At 45.6% G+C, this 27,814-nt stretch overlaps 2 long non-coding RNA genes across 2 annotated transcripts; one reads left to right on the top strand and one right to left on the bottom strand.

Moving 5' to 3' along the window:
- Window positions 1-8,818: 8,818 nt before the first annotated feature.
- Window positions 8,819-14,669, top strand: LOC143435167 (uncharacterized). Its single transcript, XR_013105225.1, has 2 exons — window positions 8,819-9,451; window positions 14,566-14,669. It is a non-coding gene; the product is annotated as an uncharacterized LOC143435167 (long non-coding RNA).
- Window positions 14,670-20,662: 5,993 nt separating this feature from the next.
- On the bottom strand, window positions 20,663-22,542 carry LOC143435162 (uncharacterized). The gene is made up of 4 exons (XR_013105213.1): window positions 22,295-22,542; window positions 21,834-22,195; window positions 21,285-21,583; window positions 20,663-20,955 (listed from the first exon to the last, which is right to left on the bottom strand). It is a non-coding gene; the product is annotated as an uncharacterized LOC143435162 (long non-coding RNA).
- Between the last annotated feature and the right edge of the window lie 5,272 nt (window positions 22,543-27,814).

Here is a 27,814-nt window from a genome sequence, read left to right as displayed (position 1 = left end):
ATCAAGAAAAATTCTGGAAAGTTCTTGATCCGAGGACAAAAAAGGATAGGCTCCTGGTTACCATGGAAACCGTAGTCACAGGTAATTTGTTTTGATTTAGTTAGTTTGTTTGTTTGTTTTTATGACAGGGTCTCAAGTTAACCCAAGTCCTCTGGAAGAGCAGCCAGTGCTCTGTACTGCTGAGCCATCTCTCCAGCATCTTGTTTGGTCTTTTGTCTACCGCTGTATTTTATTTGAAGGGCCTCACTGGGAGAAAATTACAACCTTGTCTTACTAAGCTGTAGGCTGGGCAGAGCAGGCAAGACATGACCATTGATGAACTGATAAACTTAACTGGAGCTGGGCGTGCCCATCACTGTGAGGGAGGCTGCAGCAGAACCCTGGTGTTCTGACCTTATCTGGACTCTGTTTTTACTCTGCACTGTGCCATAGAACCTCTGACTCTGGTTGTTAATGTGCCAAGGGTCATCAGAAGCCTTACAGTCAAAACAAGGGTCCTGCTGTGCACCTGAAATCCAGACCCTTGTTAGGCAGAGGCGGGAGGATCGGGAGTTCAAGGTCATCCTTGGCAAGTTCAAGGTCGGCATGAGATGCATTCCACCCTGTCTCAAAACACACACACACACACACACACACACACACACACACAACCACACAACCACACAGAAAACAAACTAAACAATACAAAGAAAAACAAAATAAGAAATCCTGCTGCCGCCAGTGAGGTCGCTCAGTGGACAAAGGCACTTGCTGCCAAGCCTAAAGACCCAAGTTCAATCCTAAGGACCCCCATTTGGAAGGAGAGAACCAACTCCTGCAGATTGCCCTATGGTTTCCACCATGGCATACACATGCCTACACACACACACACAAATGCAATTTTAAAGTTTGTGAAAAAAAAGTTTTAAAAAAATCCCTCAGCCTGGAGGAGGAAAACTCCATAAATCTCTGCCGTACCCGCTGTCCCTCACCCTCCGTCCTGAAGTCAGTGTTTGCCCCAGAGTTAGTGCTCCTGAGGAACACAGCGTGAGCAAGCAGCAGAAGGGCGTAACCGTTTTATGGGAGAAAGCGAGGCCCCGGGGTTGAGTGACTCACCAAGCCACTTATCACATTCTGTGGGTTATAAAACATAATTATTTTCACATTCAACATCTTTCAAACGTGGATATGTCCTAGCACTAGCGTCATGTTCCAGCCAAATTGATGCTTTTTCTTTAGTGGTGCATGCAAGAATGGTGTTACGTAGCTGATGGGGTCCTTATAGTCAGTGGGAGTTGGTTGGTGTTAGTGGTTGTGTGCTCTGCCTTCATGCCATCAAGCGCCACTGAGAAGGGAGCTGGGGTGTGACAGGGAGCTTGGGGACGTCAATGAATACCAACTTCCCCTGAGTTAGTTCTTGAGAATAGATCAACTCTTAGGAGAGGTGCTGATCCCTGGGCCACTACCCAGTTATTGCCACTAGGGGGCAGATGAACACGCTTCGTCTAGGGTTTGCAGGAAGGCAGTCTTGATTGCTTCTCCAGGTCCGCCTTTGTTGCCATGGATACTATTTCCATAGTTGACTGTCGTGGCATGTTTTCTTCTATTATTTATTTTTGCATGCTGAGCATATATTCAGACCTTGTCATCCACGTCAAGTGAACCCTTTACCTTCCGTTTTCATCAACCATGCCGCTCCTAGGACTTGATAGTTAGCTGCTCTTTTAAATTGTTTGCCGCTCTGTGGTGCTGTCATTCATGCAACAGAGAGTAGCAGCAGGCAGCTCAACACCCGGAGTGAGTACTAATGGTAACCGGAAAGATCCTGTCTGTTGTCCCAGTGACAGGAAACCTCCTGCTCAGTGGAGCAGATGTACCTCTTAGTGGGGTGCTTCAACGGACTTTTTAATGGTCCACATTAAAAAAACAAAACAAAACAAAACAAAAAACTCAATATTAACAATACGGTCCATGCCGGGCAGTGGTGGTGCACACCTTTAATCCTGTTGAAGCCCACACTCTGCCTCAACACTTTGGGGCCAAGTGCTCTGGTCAAGAGAGAGAGAGTGGGGATGGAGGGGCAAGCGACAGAGACAAGAATGGAGACAAGACAGGGTGTGTGATCAGGTCTTAATTCTCGTCCTGTCTCCTCCCATCTCTTTTATTCAAAGGAAATCTGGGGTATTTATCAACACAAGCAGGAGAACACAGGTGAAAACACTTTACCACGTGCACCATACTGCTGGGGTCACTAAACAGCAAAACAAGCTATGTGGGATAAACAGTATATTTAACAGAGTGTGCTCAGCTGTTATAGGCTTTTGAAAACCAAGTCTTTCATCAGGGTATATGGTTCCAGATGGCTGCAAAGTTGATCTAACCGCTTTCTACTAAAGTCGGCTCCCAACATAATCCCAGCTGGAGAGGTGGCTCAGTGGTTTAGGACACTTCTTGCTCTAGCAGAGGACTGAACCTCAATCCCCAGTACCCACATGGAGGCTCACAACCATCAGTAACTCAAATTCTGAGGGATCAATACCCTCTTCTGCTCTCGAAGGGGACCTGATACACACGTAGGGCACATGCACACAGGCAGGCAAAAGTTCATACACATAAAATAAATAAATATGTGAAGATAATTTAATGTAGTCTATACTGAGGAGTCTGGTCTGCTTCGGCCTCTTCACGGGAAGGCAGGACCTGCATCTTCTTTGCCTTCTCCTTTGCGCAGAAATCCAGGGTAGGAAATGACGAACTTCATGCCAGCCCCAGTTAAATGTCCTTATAAGAGTTGCCTTGGTCATGGTGTCTGTTCACAGCAGTAAAACCCTAAGACAGTCTTTATCACCAATTTGACTAGATTTGAATCTTCATGGGAACATGCCCCAGGTGTGCCTATTAGAGTGCTTCCAGAAAGGTTTACTGAGGAGGCAACATCCTCCCTGCATGTGGGGCAACAACCTCCTTGCATGAGGGTTGCCATCCCAAGGCTGGTCCCAGACTGAAGGAATGAGAAGTAAGTGACCCGGGCACTAGCGTTCATCTCTCCAACCCCTGACTCCTCTGACCAGCTGCCTCAAGGGAGACACAACCCTCCAGCTCTGATGAGGCCTCCTTACCTTTAAGTCGATTAAAGAGAGATTAACTCTCCAGGTGTCTTGTCACATCGAGAAGAAACTAATAGATGGTCAAACTCTCCTTGGTGGAAAAATAAAATTTAAGATACCTTGGAGGCAACTTGGTTTGGGCATGCTGTCCCCAGACTCTAGGTAGGGGGCCCTAAGCTGTTGGATCCAGCCTGGGGTCCAGTCTTCAAGTTCTTTGACGCTGTTGCCTAAGGTGTGGGAAATATTTTAAAACTCAGAAATCGGCCGGGCGGTGGTGGCGCATGCCTTTAATCCCAGCACTCGGGAGGCAGAGGCAGGTGGATTTCTGAGTTTGAGGCCAGCCTGGTCTACAGAATGAGTTCTGGCACAACCTGAGTTATACAGGGAAACTCTTGCAGACAAAGAGCAGACAATTGAATGTTTAAAGGAGCAGCGGGACAGAGATGAGCGAGAGAAGCAAGAGGAGATTGAAATCTACAAAAAGATCTTAAAGACTTGAAAGAAAAAGTCAGCCTATTGCAAGGAGACCTCTCAGAGAAGGAGACTTCTCTCTTGGATCTCAAAGAGCTTGCTTCTTCCCTGGTTTCCTCAGGACTAAAAAAGGACTCACGGCTCAAGACCTTAGAAATTGCTCTTGAGCAGAAGAAGGAAGAGTGCCTAAAAATGGAGAGATCTAATCAAACTTTAAAAGAGATGCTTAATAGGCAAAAGGAATCAATAAGAACCCCCAAAGATGGATTATATATTGCTTTATTAAACTTAAAGTTTTTGAATATTAATGAACAAAACACCACAGTCGCTGAGAAACATTGGATGGTGGATAAAACTACTGAACTAAATCAATCTGTTTATATTAAGGTTAGTATGACGTCAGAATGGAAAGTGGGAAATGTATTACGCTGGGGGAGAGGTTATGTTTATGTTTCCACAGGAAAAGAAAAGCTGTGGGTTCCTTCCAAAATGATAAAGATCAGAAATGACAAAGGGAGACCCCCTGAAACACTAGTCGACACAGAAGAAAAGGGAGACTAACTCAACCAACCAAATGGGTGATGTATATATGGTGTTATGTCTCTTATATGGACTTAACTGGCTGGGACTAAAATGTCAATACAAAGCCAAGAACATTTAATTGGGTAATAATTTCTCATGACCTAATACATGCCATCCTTTATGAGGGCATGTATATAAGTTATATATAGTTTGATTAAGTAATCAAACTAACCTGAAGAGGGCAGTGGCCTTTCTTTATTGATCTTCATTGACAAAGCTGTGTGCCCTACATGTTCCACGTGAATGTTTTTATAAAACTACCTGTTGCTTTTAAGTTTTATATGTTACAGGATGAAAGAAGAGAAACTCAGCCCTAGCATGATTTATACTCGGGGATTCTGAGTCTCTAGGACCTCCTATTCCAGCTTCGTGCTTGATTCTACTGCAACTGCATCGAAGCCGCTTCTTTTAAGGACTTGCTTCCAGAACTTTTCCAGAACATCTAGCTTGCCTGTCCAACCTTTCTGACTGTAACAGTTATGGTGTCAGCTTTGCTATGAACTTTCTCAGTACACAGTGACTTCAAGGCAAATGATGCCAGCTAGCTCTCCTTTGACTAAGCCAATTTTCCTGTTTCCCTTTGGGCCCCCAGATGGGAATTCTTCGCCCCAATTCAGCTGGAAGCAGACAAAAGGAGATCATCGCCCCAGTTCCTTATGTTGGGGTGGGTGGTTCTGGTTACTTTGTAAATTATACATGTGTTGTAATTTAAGGAATACTTTACAAATGTAGCTTCAGACAGGAAGGGAATTAGAGAGCTAAATCTCAGAAATTAAGTGGGATTAATATTTTACTCTTATATAGGCATTGTGCCTGTATAACTCATACAGAAATACAAGGCTTAGACCCAGTTTAAAAAAAAAAGGTATATCTTACATTGGTAATAAATCTTTATAATAATTACAAGGTTGAAATTATAATCTCTTACATTGATATGGAATTTATATTAATATATTACTCTCATGTAGGCATTGTACCTATATATCTTATTTAGAAATACAAGGCTTAGACCCAGTCCTTTTTAATCAAAAAAAAAAATTAGTGGAAAGGAATTAACAGACAACTGTTCAGATTGCCTTACATAGTTGATTTTCAAAAACGTTAGAAATCCATAGAATTGACATTACAAACATTCTTACATAAACATTTATTTTATTGGAGACCTATCTGATCCTGACAGCTTCCCAGTCTTGGATTCTAAGAAGAAATTGAGCATCTTTGGAGTTACACCAGTTGTGGTATGACAGCCACTAGGCAAGAATTGCCTCTTTTCATCTACAGACGAAATAGTGTGCAAAAAAAGAAAACACACTTGCAGAATGGTCGACTGATTATATCTGCCAAGACAGAGTAATCAGCCCTTAGTAATTCTGCATTACTAGGTCTGTCAGATGATCCTGGGCCAGAAGGCTGAAGACCAGATGCTCCAATCTTTTGAAATAAGGAACTGTCTAGATGTTCAGTGGTCTATTTAAATTGGCTGAGTTTTAGAAGCCACGCTTTGTGCTTCCCATATCTTTAATTAACTGAGTCATTCTGGATTTCTGATGGGGTTGAAGATTTATAATCTCACAGCCAACCCAGGCTATTTACTTTGAGAGGATGGTTTTCAGATGCTATTCATTTTGAAGACAGGACATAAGCCAGGTTCAGAACTAAGTTTATTAATTGAGAGAGATGGCAAAGGTTCTATTTAGTTAACAAAAATGATGGACTGGGTGTTAGGTTTATCTTGTACTTTAACAATCACAACATGGTAATATAGTTAGTGTTCAATTAATATGTGAAAAGAAAAAAATTTTTTTATTATTGGACAAAAAGGGGGAAATGTGGTGGATAGCCCTAGCCTCTTGTTGTCATGGTAACTCCACTCCTGGGAGGGGCTGTGAAGGAGGAGTGAATCTTATAAACCTTCTGTCCAATCAAATTTGTTAAATAAAGGCTACAGCTAGTGATTGGGCAGTGGAAGAGGAGTGGGAGGAGCCAGAGGCAGGAAAAGGAGAAGACGAGGAAGACGAAGAGAGAAGGCGGCGCGGAGTTGGCAGTTGGTCGAAGCTAGAGGGCAGTTGGTGGAGAGAGAGAAGACGAAGAAGACCTTGACCTAGGAAACCGCAAGTTGATAAGAGCTCTCATAGCCGGGGAAATAGTGTAGTTTAATGGTAAATCTGCCCAATCTAGGCATGCAGCATTCATTTGATACTTATTGACTTGTGTCGTTATTCTCTGGACTCCCTATGGGCAAAAGATTTACCGCAACAGGAAACCCTCTATCTAAAAACAAAACAAAAAACAGAATTCTAGGGAGCAAAGGCCAATGTATAATGTGTCAAAATTGATACCGTCATGTTTTTTTATTGTTTGTTGTAGACTTGGGTGGTGTGAAGAGAGAGAGGGGGTGGGGAGGGAGGGAGGGAGGGAGAGAGAGAGAGAGAGAGAGAGAGAGAGAGAGAGAACTGGAGCCTCCCAGAAACCATCTTTTTTTTGTTTGTTTTATTTGTTTTTGTATGTTTGTTTTTGTTTGTTTGTTTTTGTTTTGACTCAAAATCCAAAAAGATTTAAAGGGAGACCGAGACTCTTTGAGGCAGGGGGTGAGGTTTTCATGACTTTGTGGATCTGTGAGGTGGTGGAAGCTGTCCACTTCCTGAGATTCAGTCCAAGTGAAGCAGAAAATGATGTTGGAGCCATCGGACAGGAGCTAAATGCTCTTCCCCTTCAGTGTGAGATTCGGGGACAATTTTAAATCATTTTTGAGCCTCAGTCTTATCTTCCTCTTGACTCCTCCCTTTGTCTCTTTTGGACAGGGTCTTATAATGAGGTCCAGCCTGGTCTCCAACTTGAGATCGTCCCATCTCTTTTTCCTGAATTCTGAAATTAACACACGTGCTACCACACCCAACTTCATGTTTTTCTTTTTATTATTATTATTTATTATTATTTAATAGGGCCTCACTATATAGCCCAGGTTGGCCTGGAACTCACTGTGTAGCCTTGGCTGGTTTTAAACTCATGGCAACCCTCCTGCTTCAGCCTCCCAAGCAGGAGCCACTGTGACTAGCAGTCATTGTATTTCCTGTCTCATGAGAACTCAGGTTGGGGAGGAGAAAGAGCAGGCTCATGGACGTGGCACCCACAGAGAGCCTTAGAAATGGCCTGTCCATCGACACTAAGATGACGTTGGTACAAAAATGCACCATTATGTCTATCCACCTAGGAAGAAGGTAGAGCTGCTTTGTAACCATGACATCATCAACAGTAAGACATCACCCTACTTGGGGTCAGTTGCCCTGTGTCCTGGGATCTCTCGTGCACTTTCACAGGCTGGAGGAGGTTCCCCTAACACATCCCTCTGACATTCCTTGGCTATAGCCCTTTCGTGTTATCCTGGTTGGTTGTCCTGTGTTTGATGGCAGGGACTTGGTCATTCACTTCTGTGAGCCTGCTGTCAACAATCTCCTAAAAAGCTGTCCGAGTAGGATGACTCAGCAGGGCCATCCCGGTTGGATCTCCAGGACCCATGTGGCAGAAAGAGAGAACTGACTCCTGACCTTTGACCTCCACACTCCTGCCCTCTAAACACCTACACACAAAACAGATTAATAATGCTGGGTGTGGTAGCACACATCTTTAATCCCAGCATTCAAGAGACATAGGTAGAGCTCTGTGAGTTCCAGGCTACGTAGTGAGTTCCAGGACAGCCAGAGCTGTTACACAGAGAAACCCTGTCTTGAAAGAAAAAATTAAATAAAAAAAATGAATAAGTAAGTATATGTAATAAAAAATAAAGAATTTCTACCACATTTGAACGATCATTTAAGGAAGTCTTCATTTCTTTGTGTTTTTAAGTAAGACCAAAACAGAAGACCAATGGAGAAGTACTGCTTTGTTCATGGTGGAAGCTGATAAAACTCACGTGAGAGTGAGAGACAGAAGCTTAAAAACAAAAGCTTTATTTTCTGAGAGCTTAGGGAGGCAGCTGTTCGGGATCTGAAACTTGTCCCTGGAAGGAGATTGTACAACATTTTAAAAGGATAGTGTCTTAGTTAGAGTTTTACTGCTGTGAACAGACACCACAACCAAGGCAAGACTTATGAAGGACAACATTTAATTGGGGCTGGCTTACAGGTTCAGAGGTTCAGTCTATTATTATCAAGGCAGGAACATAGCAGCATCTAGGCAGGCATGGTGCAGGAGGAGTTGAGAGCTCTAACATCTTCATCTGAAGGCTGCTAGGAGAAGACTGGCTTCCAGGCAGCTAGGATGAGGGTCTTAAGCCCACACCCACAGTGACACACCTACTGCAACAGGGCCACACCTCCTAATAGTGCTACTCCATAGGCCGAGCAAATTCAAACCATCACAGAGGGAAACACAAAGCCAGGAGGAGCTGGGTGGGGGAAGATGCAGTGTTATTCAATTGTGTTTTGGCATTATGGGTTAAAGAAGGGAGTACCCATTGGAGACTGGGCCGTATCCAGGGCACCTGGCTTCAGGGTCCTTAATTCATTCTCCTAGACAATATTAGGTGTGGAGCTCAGAGTGATGAGGGAACAAAGAAGCAGGGCAGCTGCACATAGCTGATTAGGGAATAATAGGCAATAGGTTTTATACTTTTTAAAATTATGCATCTTGGTTTAGATAACAGCAATTTTTACATTTTATATCTGTTAACAGATAATTGAGAAAACACTTGGAGAAGTGGGGGAGATGTTCCATCTCCCTGCTAGCAAGATGGACAACTTGTCGTTGAGATGGCTGGACTCAGACAACTGTCTCCTTATGAGTTGTCCCTGAGTTGTCTGGATTCACTCAACTGTTTACCACAGAAGCTATTCAGCTATGGGGAAGTACCCAGCTCCCCTAGGACGTGGGACCTTAAATTTAGTTTTTTCCTTGATTAAATGGAGTCTGAAAACGAAGTGGTTGTACTTAGAATAAGTTTCTTTTGCGTGTTCCCAACACTGCCAGAAGAAAGCAGGTGTACGTCCATCGTCCATTGCCTCTAAGATGACCCTGATACAAAGTGCACCATTATATATATCCACTCAGGAAGGAGGTGGAGCTGCCTCGTAACCATGACATCAACAGTAAGACTTGGCCCCACTGTAACCCTCATTGTGCGCCTAGGATGGATGGATGCAAAATCGCTGAGAACCTGCGCCGTCCCATGCTTGTTCTGTCAGCATTCTGTTCTCATGGGACTGGCGTACTGGAAGCGGGATGCAGGCAGTGAACAAATACATTTATGGAAACTCAAGTCTAACTCCTGGCCGGCTCCACTGAGGTGTAAGACACCAAAGGAGGATCTGTACCAGGTAAACAGTAGAGAAAGTCCTAACTGCAGCTGTGTTTACAAAGGTGTCATAGCATCCTTGTTGCCATGGATGCGGGGCTGATTGGAATGTGCGCCAGTAGCCGCAAGTGACTCACCTAAGCAGGTATGGCTCTGGGGTGAACATGTCTGTTCTCCGCAATTGAGGATGCATCGTGATGGTGTGTGTCAGCTGAGCCCACCCGGACTTGGTTCCACTCCTTAATTTGACACAGAGACTTTATTAGATGGCTGGACGCATGCGCAAAAGGCCTGGCATATACACGTATGGGTAACTAACCATGTGTTTTGTACACAAACCAGCGACTGTGGTCGGAAGCTAACTGGAATCTTTGTCGCTCCAGTGAGCCCCTGTGAAAGGCCTCGGGGTCAAGGGAGGTTATAGAGGTGTGTTCTTTATTCTTTCCCCTCTGGAACCACAGCAACTTCGACAAACACCACACTAACAGAGCAGTGTCCCACCACCGTAGAGCGCAAGGGAGACTGGGAAATGAGATGTTTTTCAGCCGAGCACAATGCCACCTCACACAGAGCTCAGCCTCTTCAAGCATGGAAGAGAAAGAGAGGCCGGGACTCACCAGCTAGCTCTCCTTTGTTTTGCCCACATTAATAGTCCTTAAAATCCCCGTAAATATGAGCGCTTTCCTGTTCCCACTGAGAAACGCAAAACCCAAATGAAACTAATAGGAGTCTTTGCAGCTGCCACAGGACTCACAGTTTAAATGGTGGAGCCAGCAAGGTGGCTCAGTAGGTAAAGGTGTCCGCCACCAAACCTGGTGAGCTGAGATTCATTCCTGGAGCCCACAGGGTAGAGAGAGAGCTGAACCACAAACTGTCCTCTGAACTCCACATAGTCTCTGCATGCACATAAAGTTAAAGATTTTTAAAAGGTGTATTATGTGTATGAGTGCTTCACTTACATGAATGTCTGTGTGCTACCTGTGTGTTCAGTGCCTGCAGAGGTGGCTGGAGTTATAGACAACTGTGAGCCATCACCTGGTCATTGGGAACGTAATCTGGGTCCTTTGCTCGAGCAACAAGTGTTGAGCCTTCTCTCCAGCCTCCACATAAAGTTTAAACTGTGACAGGGAGAGGGAAGAAAAGAGAGAGGGGAAAAATAGATTGGTGGGTGCTAAGTTACAGTTTAAAAAAAGAAGCCCTTTGCTCTATTACACAGTAAGGTGACTAGATATATATGTATTTGTTTATATATTATATTGTATATATTATACATTTATATATACAGCATAATATATATTTATATACAAATACACATATATAGACAAAACATTGTTGTTACCTCTAGTATAGATATTTATATAAATAAATATAAAAAATATATTTAACATGTATTGTGTATATATATATATATATATATATATATATTTTTTTTTTTTTTTTTAATTTATTTTGTGTGACTTGCTGGCATTATGTATGTGCAGCATGTGTGCATTACCCATAGAAGCCAGAAGAGGGCGCTGTATCCCCTGAAACTGTCGTTGAAGATGGTCATTGCAGGATATTTGATTATGGTTCACAGAAATCTAATTGTTAGCAAGATATACAAGCTTAGAAAGATCCTGAAGAGATAGAGTTTGGGTGTACCTCTAAAGGCTTGATAAATAAGAATGGAAAGTTCCTGTCTATTTTAAGACAAATTGCTTGAGAGAGGTCTTATAGTCAGAGATGGCCTTGAACCACCCCACCATAAAGGTGAGATGGTTCAGCCTCTACTGACTTGGCTTGGAGCCCTACACCATGATGGTTACATGGTTCAGCCTGCAAAGGGTGTAAGGGAGGAGCTAGAGACTTCTTTTATAGCAATTGGACTTTTTGAGGGTGCTCTTCTGGGGCACTCTCTTTGGGGTCTCTTGTGTCTGACTTGGAAGAGCTTCATGGTGTTGTGGCCCTCTCTACTCCACGCTTGGCAGCCACTGTTTCCCAGCCCAAGTTGTTGCTCCGGTCTTCAGGTCAGGGTCTAGAGAGAGAAAGAGAGAATAGAAAATAAAGGGTAAGAGAAGCGAAGAATGGAGACAAGACAGAGGTTCTGATCAAGTCTCAAGTCTCATTTATTGAAGGGAAATCTGGGGTATTTATACGCTTTTGCCACGTGCCTTGTAAGCGCGTGGATACCATGTGCCTTGCAGGTGTTGATATGACGTAAGCCTTACAGGCATGTATAGTGTGGATACCACGTGCACCGTGTGCCTTGTAGGCTTGGATACCATGTGTGCCTTACAGGCATGTATGGTGTAGATAGCACGTGAACTGTATGCCTTGCAGGCGTGGATACCACGTGCACCTTGCAGCTGGGGGCAGTAAACAGCAAAACAAAATATGTTGGATATCAGAGTGTGCTTCAGCTGTTGTAGGCTGTTGAAAAACAAGTCTCACGTCAGGGTATATGGCTCAAGATGGCTGCAAAGCTGATAGCCGCTTTCTGCTAAAAGTTGGCTCCCAACATCATGGAAGAAGCTTCAGGTAAGAGAAAGGGATTTTCTCTCTGGGCTTGCAGAGAAGCAGCTGGCAGGACACAGACAAAACAGGGTTTGAGGAAAGAGAGCTAAGGGGTCCTTGTGAGTTTGGAGGAGCTCAAAACAAAGATATACTGGTGTGCTGTGGTAAAATAACACAGAAAAAAAGAGATTTCTAAAGAGCTAGCAGTTTAGTTGTAGAATCAGGCTTGTAAATAGATGTTTTATAAATAGTTAAAATAAGATTACCTTGGCGAGGTAGCAGGTTTTTACCATAGCTCCCACCCCATGTGCCTTTATTGGTATAAGTATTAGTTAATTTTAAAAGGATAAAATCACATGTTATGAGCCACCATGAGTGTGCCAGGAATGGAACCCCGGGTCCTTTGCAAGAGCAGGAAGTAAATCTCTTCCGCCTCAGTCCTGGATCCACAGAGGTGAAGGTGTTCTTGTAGTCAGAGGTCAACCCCTGACTTCTGCTTTCTCATCCTATGGGATGGCTCAGATTAGACCCATCTCATGAAACCATGGCAGCTCCTTGTTGTAGAGCAAGGTCCCCTGAGCAAATCAGTGACCATCTTCAACCAGTCAACTGTGCTTCCAACAGGCCCCCCAGTGTAGGCTTATATTTTTTTAAATTTACTTTTAATAAGGGTTCTTAAATGCTTTAACCTCCCATCTAGCTCACCACCACCAGAGGTAGTAGAAAGGAAAGATTAATAGGGCAAAGGAGGGTGTGGACCTGTTTAGAAATCACTCTTTGGAACAAATTCCATCTGTGTTGTCAGGATATCAGCAGTTCAGTTTACAGGAATCAGCAGCTGTAGTAGCTCGATCCACTTGCAAACACCATTCATGAATCGGCAATGGCAGTTCGATCCAGAAGAAACCTCGGGGCTTTGCCAATCGTCCTGAGTCAGCCAGAAACTGTAAGAAGCTGCTGGAACACCACCAGAAGTTTTTTGGTGCATTTCTCTCTATAAAGTCACTACAAAGGATGACCAGCAAAGAATGGCAAGGCGAACCGATACCACTTGACCGCTGTCTGTTGGATTACATCCTCCCATGTGTCTGCTTCAGCAAAAACATTCTCTCCTAAGACAGTTTCCAGAAAACATCACATGACACGACTTAGTCTCCAAAGAGACCAGAAATTTTCAGTTCACCTCAGAGGGCCCTGTGGACTGTTGACTTTCCTTCAGAGAAGGAAGGAGTAGAGCTAGTCACTGGGCCTTTGCCCGGCATTTTGGCTGCTTTGCTCTTGTATGCATTTGGGGTCTTGTGAGTGCTAGAGTAGATTAACTGGGAGGAGCTATATTTCTGCTGTTGGGAGAAGCCATCACTGAGTGGACTTTACAGTGTGGCAGCATTAGGGTCCCCATGTTCCTGTAAGTAACCCCTCACCATGCTCTGTGAGTAACTTCAACATATTCATTAATTCCCTGAGGTGAACTCTGCAGAAATTGTTCTTGAGTTTGTCACTGGGATCTTACAAGGATGTGTAGCCATTGCTTAGGTCTTTCCAGTGAAAGAATCCTTGCAACACTCCTCTATGGGAATTTCAAGGTCATACAAGCTACATACTGAGTTTGAGGCCATCCTGGAGATGTGAGACTCAAGAAAACAAAACAAAACAGTAAAAGACAAAAACCAACAACAACAAAAACCCAATCACCAACCAACCCTCCCCCTCCCCCCCAAATAACAGCTGGGTGCTTGGTAATGAATGCCTTTAATCCCAATACTTGGGAGGTAGAAGCTGGTGGTGCTCTGTGAGTTCGAGGTGAGCCTGGCCTACTACACAGCTAGTTCTAAGGACAGTCAGGGCTACACAGAGAAACCCTATCTAAAAAACCAAAAATTTCAAGTTTGGAGATATGGGGGTGTAGGTGTACCTCTTATCTTCCATACCGTGCACTTTCTTTTGTTTGTGTTGTCTACGAGAGATGAGGAGGACCTGGTGTTTGGGAGCCATCCATGACCCGCATTGGTTCTGGTTTGGAGGGTGGGAAGCTAGAGAAAGTGAAGATCCCGCTCTGGGGTGGTTGACACACCAGGATCCAGGAGACAAACGTGGCACATCCTTGAGGAAGTCTCTAGGTTTGGTTAAAATAGAAGTGGAAAGACCCACTTTAAACATGGTGGCACCATCCCAAGTGCTGGGATCCTGAACTGAATAAAGAAGAGAAACGGGAGGGCTGGAGGGGCCGTCTCAGCCGTTATAAGAACTTGTTGCTCTTGCAGAGGACTTCAGTCAGTTCCTAGCCCCAACATGGTGGCTCATAGCCATCGGTAACTCCAGTTCCAGGGGATCTGATGCTCTCTTCTGGCCTCTAAGGGCACTAGGTATGCATGCACATGTGTATATACACACACACACACAGAGGGGGAGGGGGAGGGGGAGGGGGAGGGGGAGGGGGAGGGGGAGGGGAAGGGGGAGGGGGAGGGAGAGGGGAGGGGAAGGGGAGGAGAGGGAGGAGAGGGAGGAGAGGGAGGAGAGGGAGGAGAGGGAGGAGAGGGAGGAGAGGGAGGAGAGGGAGGAGAGGGAGGAGAGGGAGGAGAGGGAGGAGAGGGAGGAGAGGACAGCTGCATTCATCTTTTATTCTTTTCTCTCTGTTTCCAGATGCTGAATACAATGTGACTAATCTCTTCAAGTTCCTGCTGCCTCAGCTACCCCAATGGACTATACCCTTGCATTCTGAGTCTAAATAAACCTAACTTGCCCAAGTTCTTTCATCAGGTGTTTTGTGGTAGGTCATGAATACACCCTCTACCAGCATTTTTTGTGGGTGCTGGGGATTTCACCAAGGCTTCCTCAACGCCAAGTAGGAACTCTACTGCTGAGCTGTGCTCCCAGCCTCTGCCAGTAAGTACTGCGTGTGACTGATGCATGAATCAAGTATCTGTGGCCACTTCCCTCCCAAATTCTTCCCACCAGTCACCCTTCTGAATGCGCTAGTTTCGAGGTGTCATCGCCTGAGCATCTTAACCATGTGCTCGTCACCGTTTGCTTTACTCACACGCGTAAATATTTTGGGGGCTGTGGCTCTGCCTCTCGGGGCAGAGGTCAGTGCACAGTGGCCTCAGTCATCAGTTAAGGAGGCTTTAACGACCTGCACGGGCTGGCTCAGCTCACAAGCTGCCACTTGTTAAAAATCACAGTGAGCAGCTGCTTCTTAGGTTCAGACCACGAGACAAGCAGCCCTTCCTCAAGGAGCCCAGAACTCAGGAAGGCTTGATCTTTACACCAGAGGCAGGAAAGGAAGCCACAGGTGTCAAGTCTACAGAAACATGGAGGCCTCCAAGATGGGGAAAATACCTGGAGTGCCCTACTGGGGGCTGCCACGGACTGCAGCTGCAGTGTAGAGCTCCTAGGACCTCTGCAGCCAGGCTGGAGAAATGGCTCAGCGGTTAAGAGCACTGACTGCTCTGCCAGAGATCCTGAGTTTAATTCCCAGCCACCACATGGTGGCTCACAACCATCTGTAATGGGACCTGATTCACTCTTCCAGTGTGTGTCTGAGACAGTTGTAGTATACTCATATAAATAAAAAATTAATTAATTAAAAAAAAAACCTACACAGCCTGGCTTTTAAAATTTTCAAATGGTTCCTGACATGAATAGACTATCCAAGGTGTTTCCACTTCTGCTTTATTGGTAGTTCTTTGTCTTCTTATGGAAATTTCTAGACCTTCATATGCCTCTCTCAGGCTGATCTAGGTATCACTGGGTCATACTTTATTTTTAAAAAATTATAAATATATAAATATATAAGCATATTTATATACTTATTATAAATATATAAAGATATATTTGTATATTATATATATACATATATATTTATGTGCACTTGCCTGAGTGTATGTACCACATGTGTGCAAGAGCCCATAAACTCCATGAGGGTGTCAGAGCCCCTGAAGATAGAGTTTCCAGTGGTTATGGGTGACATGGGTGCTGGGAACCAAATCTAGGTCCTCTGCAACAGCAACAAATGCTCTTAAGTGCTGAGCCATCTCTCTCTGGTGTTTGTTTCTTAAGGCAGTGTCTCATGTAGCTCAGGCTAGCCTCACACTCACCTTGTAGCTGAGGATGACCTTGAACTTCTGACCCTCCTGCTTCTACCATCCAGGTGATGAGATCACAATACCATCCCTGTGCCTACTTTATGCGGTGCTGGCAACCAAACCCAGGCTGCTTGTGTGCTACATAAGCCCTCAACTGAATTATATCCCTGCATTCCCCTGACTCTCACTATGTAGCTTATGCTTACCTCACTCAGACTCACAAACCTCCTGCCTCAGCCCCTCAGCACTAGGATTACTGTGTTCAGCGCACCTACCTTGTGTTTGTATTTTTATGTTCTCTTTCTGACTGCCGCTTCCCTTTGTCTTTGCCCTTTGCCCTTTCTGCCTTCTCTTCAGCCTCTCATTCCCTCTCCTTCCCCCTCATCTTTCATACAGTTTTTTCTTTCTTTTTTCCCCCCGTGTCTCAACAAAGTTCTCTCTCACATCCCAAACCTTCTCCTACCTCCTTTCTACTCCTTCCCAATACTCCCTCCTCAAATGCATCCTGTGGTGGTTTGAGTAGGAAGGTCCCTCACAGGCTCTGGTATTTAAACACTTTGTCCCCAGTTGGTGGCGCTGTTGAGTAGGTTTAGGAGACTGACGTTGGCGGAGGAAGTGTCTCTGGGGGTGGGCTTTGTTTATGACTTTGCCCTCCTAGTTTGCTCTTCTGCTCTGTGGTTCTGGTTGAGGCTCTGAGTTCTCACACAAGACCTGCACACGATCAAGATGGTAGACAGCCCAGCATGAATGGAGAGAGACTCAAGAGATCTCACCCCATCTGAGGAGCTGTAGACAGCTGCTGGCTGCTGATGAAAGGAGTGTGGCCAATGGTAGATCATCCATGTCCCTTCAGGCAGTGCCCACTGATTCAGTGAGTCACTGGAAAAATAAAGAGGCCGTGAAAGTACGAGGGGGGTGGGATACGCTGGTAGTGAGGAGTATGCTGGGGTGTGAGGGGTGTGCTGGGGTGTGAGGAGTGTGAGGGGTGTGCTGGGATGTGCTGGGGTGTGCTGGGGTGTGCTGGGGTGTGCTGGGGTGTGAGGAGTGTGAGAGGTGTGCTGGGGTGTGCTGGGGTGTGAGGGGTGTGGGGGTGAGGCTGAGGCGCTGTTTTGGGGTGTGAGGGGATAGGAGAGGATAGGCTGGGGGCAGAGGAGCTGGATATGGTATGTTCAAGGTGCAGTAAATACATGTATGCAATTATTAAAGAATAAATGAAAGCGTTTTTAAAAAGCACTGGCCAGAGATGTCGTGAAATCCACATTTTCCTTGCTTCCTTCCCATTCACGTTGGGGAGCCCGGCTGTGCGGGTTTGTTTGCTGGGGCTTGGCAGAGCTCTCTGGCCTGACTCTGCCCTTCATTCTCTCCTTGCTCAGGTGGTCAGCCTGTTCTTGGTTTTTGTTTTGCTTTGGTTTTTGTCCGGTAAACTTTACACTGCCCTGCTGGCTGGCTCAACTCCTGACTCCTCCGTGTGGCATCCCTAGCCCCGTGCTGACCCCAGTGCTTTTCCTGCGCGGAGTTTTCTAGCGCCACAATCAATTCTTCCACCGTTGGTTGTTAGCCATGCCCCGGCTTGTAGCCGCAGTCTGCCCGGCACTTCTCTTGTCTCTGCCCCATAACTTTTTGTGATCCCCCTCTGGGGCAGGACAATTGAAAAGCCTCGGGGACAGCCTTCCAGTCATCTGTCTGTAAACCTGTCTCTTTCCCCACACACTGACCCGGCAGAGGTCATCCCTGGAGCCCGCCCCCGCCCTGCCTGCCCGTCTCCCCATCTTCTTGAGACCTTCTCAGGTTCCAAGCAGGCTCTTTGTACATTCAGTGCAAGGGCGAAGGAAGGGAGGGGTCTTAAGATAAAGGATGAGGACTGAGAGAGAGACGAGCGACAAATCAGATAGCCGAGAGATAAATCACTACTTCAGGTTATCATTCTAGGAAACCCCTTACATTGTTCTTAATTTTAAAAAAGATGTATTTATTCTTATTTATATGAATACACTGTAGCTGTCTTCAGACACACACCAGAAGAGTGAGTGCATCAGATCCCGTTACAGATGGTTGTGAGCCACCATGTGGTTGCTGGGAATTGAACTCAGGACCTCTGGAAGAGCAGTCAGTGCTCTTAACCACTGAGCCGTCTCTCCAGCCCTTTATTTTATGTGTATGGACGTTTTACATGTATGTGAGGAAGTTTTACATGTATGTGAGGGTACCGTGTGCCTGTGTTGCTTGCAGGTCAGGAGAGGGCATCAGAGTCCCTGGGACTGGAGTTACAGAGGGTTATGATCGGCTATGGATTGCTGGGCCCTCTGCATGAGCAGCAAGCATTAACCACTGAGCCATCTCTTTAGCCCATTTTTTGACAGATTTTTAGCTGTGCCAGTAAGAGCACAGCCAACATATAATATATTTCTGGTACTAAGAAAACTCCCTTTTCTAAAAATCCCCATTCTTAGGAGACCCCAGTCACCATAAATCAGTTTTACCTAAGTTCTTTATTTGCTTTTGTGTGTGTATTTGTTTGTCTTTATTTTTGAGACAGAGAATCTCTTTGTAGCGCTGACTATCCTGGAACTCACAGAGATCCGTCTGTCTCTGACTCTGGAGTGTTGGGATTAAAGGTATGTGCTACCAGGCCCAGGTGAATTTTTTTCTCTTTTTTTCTTTCTTCCTCCTGGCTTCCTTCCTTCCTTCAGAACTAGAGATTAAGTCTGCATGTTAGACAAGCATTCTATCACTAAGTTATACTCCTAGCTCTTTAAAAGACACTTTTGTGCACACACATATAGGCTCTCATGTGTGGTAGCACATGTATGTTACTGTATGTGTGTGTATGAGCACATGTGTGTATGGAGCAGTATGTATATGTGTGTGTATATATATGTGCAGGCAAATGTGTAGGTGTGTGTATATATGTGTGAGCATGTGTGTGTGAGAGCATGTGTGTGAGCACATGTGTGTGTAGCATGGGGATATATGTATATATAGCACATGTGTGTGAGCATATGTGTGTAGCACATGTATGTATATGTGTGTGAGCACATGTATGTGTGTGAGCATGTGTGTATATTTGTTTGTGAGTACTCGTGTGTAGAGCATATGTGTATATATGTATGTCTGTGTAAGCACGTGTGAACCTATGTGTGTGAGCATGTGTATATATGTGCGTGTGTATGTATAAGCACATGTGTGTATACATGTATGTGTGAGCCCGTGTGCGAGCATTTGTGTGTAAGCACATGTGTATATGTGTGTATATATGTGTAAGCACATGTGTGTACACATGTGCGTTTGAGCCAGAGGTGACATCTACTGTCTTCATGTATTGGTTTCACTTACTTTTTTTTTCTTCATTTCATTTTTTTAATGTGCATTGGTGTTTCATCTGCACATATGTCTGTGTGAGAGTGTTGGATCCTGGAACTGGAGTTACAGATAGCTTTGAGCTGCCATGTGGGTGCTGGAAATTGAACCTGGGTCCTTTGGAAGAGCAGCCGGTGCTCTTAACCGCTGATCTCTCCAGCCTCTCCACCTTACTTTTAAGACATGGTCTCTCATTGATCTTGGAGCTCGCCAATTGGTTGTCTGGCTAGCCAGCAAGCCCAGGAATCCACCTCTAACCCCCCAGGACAGATGCATGTGATGCCCAGCTTTTTAAAAATTTTTAGTGTAGGAGTTTTAGTTTCAGGTTTTCATGATTGTGTAACAAGCACTTTACTCAGAGAAACAACTTGGGTCCTGAGATTCTGGTCAAGTCCCAGGCTGAGAGAACCCAGGGGCAGAGGAGGCTTGGAAGGTCTGTGGCCAAGTAAGCTGCCCAGGAGGCCCTCAGGAAGAGCACTATCCCTTGCATGGATAGACCTCATGGTGTCCTTGTCAGAGGCCCGCTTCTTAGGGCCTGCTGAGCACCAGACCCGAGAGGGAGAGCACAGGCCAGGCCTGAAGGTGCAGTTCTCTCTGCAGGACAAGGCTGGTTAGAGACAGGTGTTGTTACCTGCACTCAGGCCTGGAACTGACTGCTGAGAGAGAATGAAGCCTGAACCAGGGCAGCAGGCCACATCCATTCACCCACCCCACCCCGCCCCCACGGTCTGTCTCACAGAGACTGTGACTCACTCACTGGACAGCACAAACCTGAAGTCCATACCTGCTCTCTCCAACTTCACTCAAGGGATTTGAGGACTGGGAGAATTCTGGGAAGGGTGTCCCGGGGCATCACGGGGACTTAACTGTCAACTTGACACACCTGTGAGGGGAACCTCAATTGAGGAATTGCCTAGATCAGGTTGGCCTGTGGGCACATCTGTGGGAGGTTCCCTTGATAACTAATTTATGCAGAATGGCCCAGCCCACTGTGGATAGCTGGGATGTGGGTGTGGGCAGGTAGTCCTGGCTATGTCAGAAAGCTGAGCAGGAGAGAGTGAGCTGAGGTGAGCCAGCAAGCAACATCCCTCATGGTTCCTGCATCGAGGTTCCTGCTGAGCTTCTGCCCCAAAAATGTAAGACAAATAAATCCTCTCTCAACCGAACGCTGTCTTACCCCACCCCCCCAAGTTGCTTTCAGTACAGAATTTATCACAGCAACACAGAGCAAACTGCAACACTGGGGTGTGGCACCTTCCTTCAGCGATGTGCTAACATCCACACTCCTGTGGGGATTAGATTCGTTTATTTTATTTAAGCACACAGTCACAGAGGTATTTTTGCTGATGGGAAGCCAAGCCAGAGGGAGGCTGCTTGGTTGTAGTGGAGACAGGGGAAGCTGCTTCTCTGGGTAACCGCATGTCAGTTCCCTCCTCCAGCGGAGAATGGTGAGCTGACTTTTGCCTTTTGGGATACTCAGGTACAGTGTCCCCCAGTCAACTCCATGGTTGCAGGAGGACTCTAGTCCCTGAAGCCAGGTCCACTGGCACTTGGCTGGTGATAGCCTTGAGGGTGTAGCTCGTGGCTGGGGCTGTGGGGATGGTTCAGGTTTGGTGTGAGGCTTCCCAGGCAAGGGCAGTCCCTCAGGGGCTGAAGCCCTCCAGAGGCGTGTCTCCCTTTCTATCCCTCCATCCCCTGCACCCTTAGCCCTATGGAAGCTCACTCCTCAACATGTCTTCTACCCTGATTCCCCTCTTTAGCATCTTCTGAATAGCACCTAGCTTTTCCAACACTTAGCCCGCCACTTCTGTGTAACTCTTCCTCAGTCCCTCCTCTTGTTACAGCCACTGCTCTCCAGGCCTCTGGCTTCACTTGCCTGTGCTCCTGGTTAGGAAAAAGAGTTCCCACTCTGATACTCACAAGAGAGCCTGCAGCAAGAATCAGAGCCACAGCCACGGCCACAGACACCATTGCTGTTAGGGTGACATTCCATGGCCTCAGCGGCCCGTTAGGCTCTCCTTTCGCTTCGTGCAGTGGGTGACCTTGTGCTGGTGACACGGGTTGTAGCTGCTGTGATGTTGATGTTGAAGGCTGCGGTCACTGTGTTGTATCCACTGGATTCAGGAGCTGCCACAGTCTTAACTGTCCCAGTTGCTGTGGCTCCAGAGATTCGCCGAGGTTGCTCCAGGGACAGAGCTTGTGGTGCCTCTGACAGGAGCCTGGAGCGGGGGGTTGGGGGATGAGGGTGGCATGAGGGTGGGGAGAGAGAGTGGCTGGTAATTTCCATTGCAGAGTTAGCTTAGTTCAGATAATATACTTATATTAGTATATTATATTACTTATAGTGACAATATTATTACTATCACTATTAGTATATTACACTAACATACTAATAATATTTTATTATATTATTTATTACATTAGTATAATATACTACTTATAACAACAATAATGATAGCCGTCGCTTACTGAGTCTATGTTCCAAGCATTGTGCAAAGTGCAGCCCATGTAGGAATCGGTGCCATGAATACATACAGTCTCTCCATGAGGTAGGACCTGTTATCTTCCGATTTTTAGAGGCAAGGAGACTGAAGGTAAGCAAAATAAAGCAACCGGTTCCTGGCAGACAGTGGTGGGGCAGGCTTAATTCAAAGAAGTCTGACTGGAGCCAGCTCTCAGCTGTAACTACTGTACACCGGTGTGCAGAGCACAGTGACTTGTGGTCAGGGTGGGGGAACAGTGCTGTTGATTTTCTGGTCTTTCACAATGTTTCAGGCAAAGTGGAGGGTCCAGGCTGCACAATGCAACCTTCCAAGTGGCATTGTGTCCTTCTAAAGAAGACAGCCAAAAGGAAGCAGGTTGAGGGAAACAGAACCATGTACTTTATTGCTATCAGGTAATACTTATGCACACAAAAGTTTAGGACTCACCAGCCCAAGGAGCCTTCAGTGGCCTTGGCACACAGTCCAGCAAAATCCAGCAGGTGTAGCCTGAAGTTTATTGTCCTCCGGTTACCACGGTTAGTCAGTTACAGTCAAGGCACAGTCTCTTTCTCTTCCACCTCATGCCTGCTTTCTGCCCTCTTCTGATTTTCCTCCCCTGTAGGACCAAACCTTTGGCCTCCCAAATGTTACCCATGATCCCCTGGGAGGCGGGTGCCCTGCTCGAACACTCTGCATGTATTCTTTCCTTACTGTCATCTGACTAACATAAAGAACACAAAGGTTTGTGTAAAGGAAGAGTTCAAAAGCTCACAGCGGTGTCTGCAATTAGGGTTAGGGTCAGAGTTAGGGAGAAAGTAGGTGAGGAGGCTGGGGCTTAGAGAATAAGTCAGAACCATGGCAGGAGGAGTTTAGACAGAATTAAAGCCACATGAAGCTGGAGGACCACGAAATCTGTAGCTCTCAGCCACACAACTGCTGCCAGAGACAGCAGGAACAGACCCTGCCTATGATGTGCAACTAGATGCTGACTTTACTATCCCTCTCAACTCCAATGCATCTGTATCAGGGATTGGTTTATTATAAAGGGAATCGGTCAGACTCCTGGGCAGAAGGGCTTGAGTCTAGAAGCAGAATGGGAGACAGATGATGGATCAGGTTGCAGAGAACAACACAGACTTCACTGTGAAAGGGCTAGCTATACTGTGGGAGTTTTAACTTCATATCGTGCGTGATCGAGCAAGCTGTGGCTGTGCTGGCCAGGAATCTGGCTTCTTGGCAGAGTAAGGACCTTAGAGCATTTAAGTGCATGCATGAACCAGCATGTGTGCACAGGCCATGAGACGGAAGGATGCTAACAGTCACATAACTGATATTTCATGAGTGACTACTATCTGCTGCCATTAAGCTTTAGGGAGCAAGATAGAAAAATACAAGTTCTTTTGGAGCTGACATTCAAAGATATAAAAACGACGAATGCACAAGTTCTAGAAGTAGGTAGAAAAGGGGGTGCCCAGTAGAGATGGGACAGGGATCAAGATTCTATAAACCTGGGGAAGGGCTTGGAAGTTGAGCTGGGTATACCTGGCCCTGTTGGTTCTTGCCTACCATTCCTAAAACCCAGGTCTGAGCCCCAGAACTGCATAAAAACTAGGTGTGGCGATGTACACATGTAATCCTGGTGTTGAGGAAGTTGACCCAGGAAGATCAGAAGTTCAAGGCCATCCTCAGCTACATAGTGAGTTTGAAGCCAGTATGGGCTATGTGAGATCCTGTACTGGGAAAAAAAGAAAAAGAAAGAAAGTGGGGGACAATTGTAGGTTAATTTGAAATGGAATGTTCCAGGGAGGGATGGGTGAGTGTGGTCAGCAACCCCGTGCTATGAATAAAATTTCTCACACTTTTTTTTTCTTCAAAACCAATCAAAGAGGCTGGACAGATGGCTCAGCAGTTAACCTGTTTTTGCAGAGGACCTGGGGTTCCATTCCCTGCACCTACATGGCAGATCACAACTATCTGTAACTCCAGTTCCAGGGGATCTGAGCATCAGGCATGCATGTGGTATACATGCATACATATATACATGCATGCAGGCAGGCAAACCACTCACACTCATGAATAAACCTTACAAAACAGCCAGAGTCAACAAACCTGTTGCATGTACTAGTCCTGTGCATGTACCCAAAAGACGCTCCACCATACCACAAGGACAAATGCTCTACTATGTTCAAAGCTGCTTTATTCAAAATAGCCAGAAACTGGAAACAACCCAGATGCCCTTCAACCGAAGAATGGATACAGAAAATGTGGTTCATTTGCACAATGGAATACTACTCAGCTATTGAAAACATGGACATCATGAATTTTGCAGGCAAATGGATGGCACTAGAAAATATCATCCTGGGTGAGGTAACCCAGACCCAAAAGGGCTTGCATGGTATGTACTCACTGATAAGTGGGTATTACTCATAAAGTACAAGATACTCATGCTACACTCCATAGACCCGAAGAACCTAAACAAGAAGGAAGGTCCAAGCGAAGATGCTTGGATCTCAGTTAGAAAGGGGAATAAAATAGTTATAGGAGGCAGATGAAGGGGCGGAACTGAGTAGGGGGAGGAAATGAGAAGGGGCATGGGGAGTTCTGGATCAGGTGTGGAGAGAGACAAGAGAGGGCCAGGGGTCCAGGAGAATGAATGGCTGATGAGGGTGGGGGGAGGGGCAGGCTATCTCTAGAACAAAAGGTGCTTTTAAGAACTGCACTGTCAGGGGTCTGCATATCCTCATGTTCGTAAACATCTGGAAAGTTTGTAAGTTTCTCCTTGGTCACTGTATTATCTGAGTTTATCCCCTGACTTTGAAGGCTGTGTCTGTATGCCACCTTGGTGCCAGTCTTGCAATGTCTTCAAACAGCCTTCTCATGATGGCTCTCCTGTCTTCCACACATTAGAAACTGTGGGGATAGTCAGATAGAAGTGGCACACACCTTTAAACCCAGCACTTGGGAGGCAGAGGCAGGCAGATCTCTGAGTTAGAGGCCAGCCTGGTCTACAAAGCAAGTCCAGGACAGCCAGGTCTGGTTTCACTGAGAAACCCTTAAATTTTTTTTGTGTTTGTGTGTGTGCATCATGTGTGCATCATGTGTGTGCCTACAGGTGGTTGTAAGCCACCATGTGGGTGCTGGGAACTGAACGTGGGTCTTCTATAAAAACAGCAAGTGCTCGTAACTGCTAAACCGTTCTCTCCAGCCCTGCCCCATGTATTTGTTTGTTTATTTATTAAAATATTTATTTTTAATAAGATTTACTTATTTTATGTATGTATTTTATGTATGTATGTATGTATGTATGTATTATGTATGTGTTTTATGAGTGTTTTGTCTGCAGGTGTGTATGTCTGTGTACCACATAAGAGCCTGGTATCCCTGGAGGCCAGAAGAAGACATTGGGTCTCCTGAAACTGGAGTTACAGATGACTGTGCCCCACCATGTGGGTACTGGGAATCAAACCCTGATCCTCTTCTATGGCAGTGAGCACTCTTAACCACTGAGCCATCTCTCCAGCCCCTTTATTTTTTCTTTTAAAGAGTCTTATTATGTAGTTCTGACAGTCCTAGAACTCTATAGACCTGGCTGGCCTTGAACTCACAGAGATCTGCCTGCCTCTGCTTCCCACCTGCAGGAATTAAAGGTGTGTTCCTGTACTAAGCTATCTTGGAGTTGATTTAACTTGTGAGACTGACTCCAGGGTGTTCTTCCAGAAGGGTCAATTGAAGCTTCCTTCATTAGGGCTTTAGAAGGGACAACACAGACATCTTTGACAAGCTCTGGGCAACTCTCTGCCAGGTACTATGAGGGAACATGCCACCTTCTTGATTTCAGTGTGCAGGTTTAGGGATATGGCTCAGTGGTAGAGTTCCTATCTAACATGCACAAAACCCCAGGTTCCATCCCCAGCACCATAGAAATGTCACTGGCTGAATCCGTCCTTTGTTGATTTCAGGAGCATGCAGGGTTGCCAGGAGACAATGGCCTCATGGTTAGGATTTTCCTCCACAGAAACCTCAGCATGACCAAGTCTGCACTTACGGATCCTTGGCCATAGTGAATTGGTCACAGTGTTCTTGGGAATCAGATACATAATCAGTTACTTAAATCTCATCTGGGAGTTTGGAAGGGTTAAGAACCTGTGCCCAGCTTGCAGAGGACCCAGGTTCAGTTCCCAGCACCCCTGTAGTAGCTCACACTGTTTTAACTCCAGTTTTGGGCAATCTAATACCCTCTTTTGGCCTCTTTAGGTACCACACACATACAGGGTACACACACACACATGCAGGAAAAACACTCACATATAAAATGAAAACAAATCTTTAAACTCTCATTGGTCTGTAGAAGTGAAAATGTGTAGTTGGTTGGGCAACCTCAGACCTGCTCATAGACCTGGGAATGTGGAAAGCCCCAACAGTGTGTGTGTGTGTGTGTGTGTGTGTGTGTGTGTGTGTGTGTGTGGTGTTTAGTGTGGGGTTACTGTATATATGTATGGAGTGGAGTGTGTGGTGTTTGTGTGTAGAGTGTGTGGTATGTGTGTGATTGGTGTGTGTGGTGTGTGATGTATGGTGTATGTGTATGTAGTGCGTGGTGTGTATGTGGTTGGTATGTGCATATGTGTAGTGTGTGGTATGTGTGTGGTGTGTGTGTGCACATATGCACGCAGTGGAGTGTGTGATGTTTGTATGTGTCGTGTGTGTGATGTATGTTTTTGTGTAGTTATGTGTGTGTGTGGTACATGTGTGTGTGGTGTATGCTTGGTTGTTTGGGTCTGTGTGTCTATGTGACCTGATTCTTCATCCAAGCTTGCAAAGAGCGGCCCAGCCATTTATCACAGCGTCGGCAATGGGGAGGAGGAAGAAGGAACGGAAGCAATGTGTGTCTTGAGAAGCCGCAACCAGATCTTGGGTGTATAGTGTTCTTTCCCTGGGCAACTCTTTCTTAGTGCCCATGCTTAGGTATATATTTAAACCATTTAATAACCTCCAACTCTGGAGCCTGGAGAGACGACCCAATGGCTATGACACTTGCTTCTTTTTCAAAGGACCTTACTTCTGTTCTCAGCACCTACATCAGGTAACACAGAGCCACCTGTAACTCCAGACCCAGGGGATCTGACAATCTCTCTGACACTCAAGGGCTCCTGCACATAGGTAGTACACACACATGCAGGCACACACCAACATAGTCATTAAATAAATGTTAAAAATCATTTCTAGCTTTGTTTTAAGGAAAAAGACATTAGGTCATTTGAGGCTCTTTGTTTATGTGTGTGCGTGTGTGTATGTGTGTTTGTCTGGTGTGTGTGTGGACGGAGTATGTGTATGTGTAGTATGTGTATGTGTTGTGTGTGTATGTGTATAGTGTGTGTGATGTGTGTATATGGTATGTGTGTGGTGTGTATATGGTGTGTGGTGTATATGGTGTGTGTATGTGTGTACATGTGGTGTGTATGTGCTATGTGTGGTGTGTGTATGGTGTGTGTATGTGGATGTATGGTGTGTGTATGTGGTATGTGTAATGTGTGTGTGTGTGTGTGTGGTATGGTTTGGTGTGTGAGTGTATGTGGTGTGTGTATGGTGTGTGGTGTGTGTATGTGGTATGTGTGGTGTGTTATAGTGGAGTATGTGTGTGTGGTGTGTGTGGTGTGGCGTATGTGTTGTGTGTGTATGTGCATGTGGTGTGTGTATGGTGTGATGTGTGTGGTGTGTGTATGTGCATGTGGTATGTATGTGGTATGTGTGTGTGTGTGTGTGTGGTATGTGCACATGTGAACTTGTGTGGGTATGCATGTGAAGGTCACAGGCCAGCATCAGGTGTTAGTCTTCAGGTAACATGTTTTTTCTAGACAAGATCTCTCACTGGCCTGGGACTTCACCAAGTAGATCATGGTAACTGGCTAGTGAGCTTCAGGGGACACCTGCATCTACCCCCATCTCACCGTTTCTGAGATTACAGGCATG

The sequence above is a fragment of the Arvicanthis niloticus genome, chromosome 20, assembly GCF_011762505.2.
Source record: "Arvicanthis niloticus isolate mArvNil1 chromosome 20, mArvNil1.pat.X, whole genome shotgun sequence".
Lineage (NCBI taxonomy): Eukaryota > Metazoa > Chordata > Mammalia > Rodentia > Muridae > Arvicanthis > Arvicanthis niloticus.
The sequence above is the reverse complement of the archived record's forward strand: the minus strand, read 5'-3'. Positions and strand labels throughout refer to the sequence as shown.